The sequence below is a fragment of the Passer domesticus genome, chromosome 8, assembly GCF_036417665.1.
Source record: "Passer domesticus isolate bPasDom1 chromosome 8, bPasDom1.hap1, whole genome shotgun sequence".
In the NCBI taxonomy this organism is placed as follows: Eukaryota; Metazoa; Chordata; class Aves; order Passeriformes; family Passeridae; genus Passer; species Passer domesticus.
Window position 1 is genome coordinate 47,253,282 of NC_087481.1, and position 6,000 is coordinate 47,259,281.

Genomic DNA, 6,000 nt, shown 5'->3' on the forward strand with positions numbered 1-6,000 from the left:
CTAAATGCAATTGCTTCTGGCAGTGTGGATTGCTGATGTTACTTAATATTGCTTAGGAATTCAGAAGGGGAAGTGGAAAATAATTAAATATGAAGTTCTGCTGCTGCTGCACATAAAGTTATCAAAGCTGTTCTGGTTTTGTCCTCAACTAAACAGTAATTGAGTTGTTCCTTTTGCTTTTTCTTTTTTGTTCATTGCTTGAAACAAATAAGCTCTCCCTTAAATGAGCTATTTCCAGAAATCCTGTAAGCAGTGTGCTCATTGGAGGTGGGAAGAGGTGTATGTGTGAGGGTTTGGGAATGCACAATTGGGTATAAGGAGTGCAGTGGGAAAGAACAAATGAATTCTGTCACTGTAAGTAAAGATTAAGCAGTGAAGAGAGTGTAGCTTCAGCTGGCACTCATTGCATGAACAGCTTGGATATTTCAATAATCAGTTTAAAGTTGAGTTTATCAGGCTCTTCAAGGTGTGTGGTTGCAGCTCAAAGCCATTGAAAGTCAAGAGAGATTATGATGGTGTGGAGTAAAAATGCATTAATGAGACTCCTCCACTCGTGTGAGGAGGAGACAGAGCTGGGGTTGTCAGGAGCAGTTTTCTGTTGCTTATGATCCTCAACTCCTGTTCTCAACTAGGAGTAGGAAATGTTGTTTATCTGTTGAAAGCTCAGACACTGCCTGAAGCTGAACCACCTCTGGACTCTCCTAGCAGTCTGTGGCTCTCCAGTCCCATTAAAGCATCTATTTTCTTTCCCTTCCAGTTGAACAAAGTGGCCTGTAGTGGACAGGCAGAGACAAGAGCTCATCCTTGTGCAGGTGTGCTCTGGCTGGTGGATGTCACTCCCTCTTAAGTCAGTGGGGCTGCAGGGATTTGCTCATGTGGCTGTGCTACCCTGGCCTTCAGACAGAAATCTGCCCAAGCTTCTTCCTTCAGTGGGGCTGGACTACTGTGTAGTGTGTTTTGCAGTACTTCTGCTTGGGCAAGTCCATAGGCAATTACCTTGAGAAGAACTGTCCCCTGGGAATCTCTGCTTGGGGATACCCAGAGGCTGTGCTGCCTGTGGCACTCCTCTGCCTGTAATTACAGGCAGCAACTCCGTTAGATACTGCACTAAGAAATTAATCTTTATTTTCTGTTTAATCAAAAACATCTTGTTAGAACAGTTTGTTCCATTTTGGAGCTCTGTGGTGTGTGACCCCTCTGATTTCCAGCCCTCAGACTGGAGGGGATTCTGTCCCTTTTGGTTTCTCCAGTGTGTAGCCAGTCTTCAGCTGAGATTTTTGGCATCTAGCAAAGGGCAGCCTTGACCTTGACTACAGTCAGCTGTCCCCCAAGCAATTACTGCAGCTGCTCTCCTTTGCAGCCCATGGGGAGGTTGAGACTTGACCTAGAGAGAGGAGTGGTGCTTTGAGATCCAAATCTCTGCCATGGCTGGATGTAATGGTGTCAGCAGGGAATGTGCTTGCCTGGGAGTGTTTTTTGTGTTCGTGCTTGCCTTTTTTACTCTGTACCAGAGGTTGGTGTGATCCTTCTGCTAGGCAGGTAAATGTGTATTTGCATAACACCTCTTACTGAGAGAGGACTGAACAGCCAAACTTCCATCCCATTGTCTCATGAAAGAAGAAAATTGTCTGTGTTCTCTTTCCCCTCTGGTGCACTTGATATTAGTCCATAATCATCTGTGTCTCTTTGTCTTACTACTTTCAGCAGATAAATGTAGCCTTTTTTTTTTTCAAATCCAGTGGGACAGTAGAACATAGAGAGACAGGTGGAAGGGAAGTTCAGGGAGGAAATATCCCAAAGGAAGCTACCACTTTTTTCTGAATCTAAAGGACTGGAAAAAAATGCATTTGAAAAGGATGAAATTACTCAATATAGTTCATGTGGCTAGAGGATGAGGAAGGATGTATGTGCACTTGCTGATTGTGAGCTGGGGAATGGCCTACAAAAGGTTGCTGAGAGCAGCAACATAAAATTAAGAAAAAGGGAAACTGTAAGCTGGAAAGAATAAAAAATTTCCTGATGTGAGATATTTAACAAGCTGTGGGTGATTTCCTTAAGGGAATGAATAAACTCTCCATTGCTGGGGCTTTTTAAAATAAACTGGATGAAATAGTAAGAAATATACTCAAGGAACTAATCTTCTGTCAATTTGATGGATTAATGACCTAATTGGTCCTTTGGTTTCCTTCCACCTCACATGCCTACTGTTCTGTGAGCAGCAGCTTCTAGTCATTAGGAATAAACTAGGTGAAAGGAATATGTTACTGGAAATACTAATTCACTTTCCACAATTTGGTCATTTTCCAGACCTCCTGGTCTTGATAAAGCTTTGATGCTGTAGGAGACAGAATGGGTGGGGGGCTCAGAGGTTGCAAAACCAAAACTTGCCTTTTGCTTTCCCTACAGCGCGTTGAGTTGTTTCTGTCTCTTGGATAGGATATTTTTCAGAGACCTGGCTATTCTTTCAAAGCTATGGCAATTCATTGTCTCTTCTACATCTGTAGGCTGGTCTGGGCCACCTTGCCCTCTCTGCAGGCTCCTTGGGGCTTCTCCAGAGCACAAATAGACAGATGGTTTTGACACCACATTCCATGGGTCTGGGCTATCTGGTGAGGCAAACCAGATGGCAAGTTTTGAAAACATCCTTTTCCCTTCCCCATGTGTTTTCCACCTTCCAAGTTTCCTGTGCTGCCTAACTTCCCAAATGTCCCACACAGAAATCACATACATGGTCAGGCAAAGAGGGAGGGCATGATGGCTGTATTTTGGTATTGTTGGTTCCTGGAAATGACTTCCTGTGCATTGGAGGAAACTTCAGGATTGCTTAGATACTCTAGAGACCAGAACCTGTTGGTTCATTGACAGAACATCAAGGTGGTTCTGAGTAGACACAGCAAGACACACAGCTGTGACTTCTACCTAACCCATTTCATCCCAGTAACAATGAAGATTTTTTTTCCCCTTCCCATTCTCCTTGACTGTTCACTCTTTCCTTTGTCTTTTTCTGCACCATTTAGGACATGTGGACCATGGCTATATCTACTGTGCTGCTACACTCAGGATTTCAAGTACTGGGAAAACTGTCTTGTTTCTAGTTTCCTTGTCATCTCTTTCCCTTTGTACATCTGCTGGTAAAACAACCTGGCAATAGATGAAACTTTAAATACATTAGGCATTCATTTACATTTGAAGAGGGAAATAAAATATGCATGACTCACCATAATTCAGATTCATAGACTGTTTCCAGATTACATTTCTGCAATCAAAATTTGACTTTTAAAAACAGTTTTAATGACTGTAGGTGGTGGTAATTTCCCCCCTTTTTTAAGGTTTAAATGGTGGAGTTCTCAGGGCATTCAATGAGCAATTCCTCATTTGACAGAGGTGATCTCTGGATTTCATGATTTCTTTTCAGAGTCTTCGGGTCTGGCAAACTGTGAGAGTCATCAGTCCCTCTAACCTTGGGTGGGGTTGCACAGACTGAGCCTTGGTTGGAATTGATCCCAGTGTTTTTTATGTTCTTGAACTCAGCTCAGTCATAGCCTGTCTCTTATCTCATTTTCAATGGCTTCTTTTCTCAAACTGCTTACAGGTGTCTGTTCCCTTGGCATGCAGAGTGCATTTACTGATTTTAAATTGCCCAAAACAACCTTGGCACTTACCACTTGAAGCTGCAGCTCCTATAACCCCCTTATGTTTCATCTTTCATTATGTTGATGTTTACATTATTTAGTGCTGTTCCATATTACCCAATTGTAAATTACCAGAACGGAATGGCAGTGGAGTGGAACCACTGATCCTCTGTCAATAGTTCAGACTAATCTTAAAATCATTGATGTAAAGAGCACAAACTTTATGCTGAAAGGAGGTTTCTTCAGACTGTATCCTTATCTTTCTCAGTGCAATGCAGGATTTCTGCATGTATGGGAAGGGTTGTGATTGCACATGTGAAGACTAGTGCAGATCTTGGGAGTCCTTTGAGAGAAGCAGTAGTGAAGGTTTTAGGTAGTGAAAACTTGGAGGGAGATGAAACTGGTGAAGGAGTGATTTGTTAATAACAAATGCCACAAGATTAGAAAAAATAAGTGTCTTCTGAAAACACTTGAAGGGGAATGGCCACTGTGCTGTGTCTGTTTCCTTTGGCCACTTGCACTTAATGAATGCCCTTAGAATAGCAGTTCTGCTACTGAACTGAGCTCTGTACCATGCTGGTTAGTTTTAGAACAAAAATGCTGTTTTTTTTTTTTTTTAATGAAGATGTTAATACATGATTTCTGTGTCAAGCCAGCACAGCTACATTACCTGGCTGAGCTGCACAGTGCACGTGTGGAATAGAGACTGCATCTCTCCAAGATACCGTGCTGCTTGCCCTGACCCCTCTCCTTTACTGAGATGGTTCCAGCTCCTTCTACTGGAAGGGGAAGCATCTTGTGTGCTGCTTCTGTGATGCTAGACAAGAGGGAGGAAAATCTCCCCGTGCTCAGCTGCTGACCAACAACCAGGCTGCAGCATTATTATTAGTCATGGGTGTCCCTGAGCTGAATGTACCAGCTGAGCTGGGAATCCAGGGAGGTGACAGAGACAGTCTCTCAAGGCAATTTTATAGCAATCATTTCCTCAATAACGTGAATGTGGCAATTTTGGAGTTCATATTTTCTTTTAGAAGCTTATACCATATTTGTGGCTTCCTTTCTTAATTCTGCTAAGGCCTAACTGAGCAGGGATATGGAAGAGGACAGGTAAAGAGGCTAAATCAGAAGTGTCAGCCTAAGAGATGTGGGACAGTCTGACTTGGAAGTCAAACTATTTTTCTTTTCCTGGCTTTTGTGTTCTGGTGTTCTCAGCAGCCACCAAAGGCTGATCTTTCATGCTGGAGCTGGACTCTACTCTGAACTTGTCTACTGCTTTGAGGTCTGTGTGTGGGTGCTGCCTCTTGGAAACGCTTCTGAGACACAGCCAGCTGTGGGCTGAGCCTTCAAGCTGTGTAGTTTTGTGGTGCAGGGGCAATAGTACATGACATACAAGCAAATGGTGTGAGTACCACATGGATAATGGCTATTTATTAATAGTCCCTTTTCTCTGGATGACATTTGGCAAACTCAACAGCTGGACTGGCCTATAAAGGAATTTAAATGACTTCTTGGAATGGAGACATTCACTTGTTCTGAGGAGATTTTGGTAGAAGACACATTACCTGCAAGAGTATGCTGTTTTCCACAGATCCTGATCTCTTGGAGTTTTATTTCTGTTGTGGATTCATGTGAGGCTTAGGAAAGCCATGTGTAACCCAGCAGGTGGTTGACAACTTTATCATGCTGGCAAGGTGTGGCAGCAGGATGAAAGGCAAGAATTATCTTCCCTATTGATTTAATGTAACCTCTATTCAGCAGAGAGCACAGCTGAATGCAGATACACAGCTCTTCCTGGCTGTGTGGTCCTTCTGTCCCCTAACATGGGTGATAGTGAATAGGAATATAAATCCTGATTGCCAGGTGCCTCCTCTTTTGAACCTGTGCCATTGTGTCATGTTCTTAACAGTTCCTTTGTGTCTCAGTTAGAAATTCCAGTTGTGAGAATTTGGTTCACCTGTAAATTAAGAGATTGCAGGAGAGAGGAAAATGTCCTTTTTTTTTTAGGTCCTGAGATGTTTTCTGCTGTGCTCACTCACCAGCCAGGGTTAAGTGGTATACTTGCTCCCAGCTGAGCTGAAATGTGACAGTACTGCACAGAGCTTTTTAATCAAACAGATGATCTTGGGATCAGTGTTGGGATGTTAAGTTTTGAAGCTCCTCAGTTTTATTTCCTAATGCACTTATGATGTCTGTCCTTGAAAAAGCTCTGTGGTGTGTTTGGAAGTGGCATGGTGCTTTTCATGATCTTAAGCATGCCTATTAAAAAAAAAAAAAGCCATATTGAAAATCCATTTTCTCCTTGCAGGTCTTGAGCAATTTTGTAAGATATAATAAGATGAGCAATCTGGTTCTGGCAGTGAAAAGAACA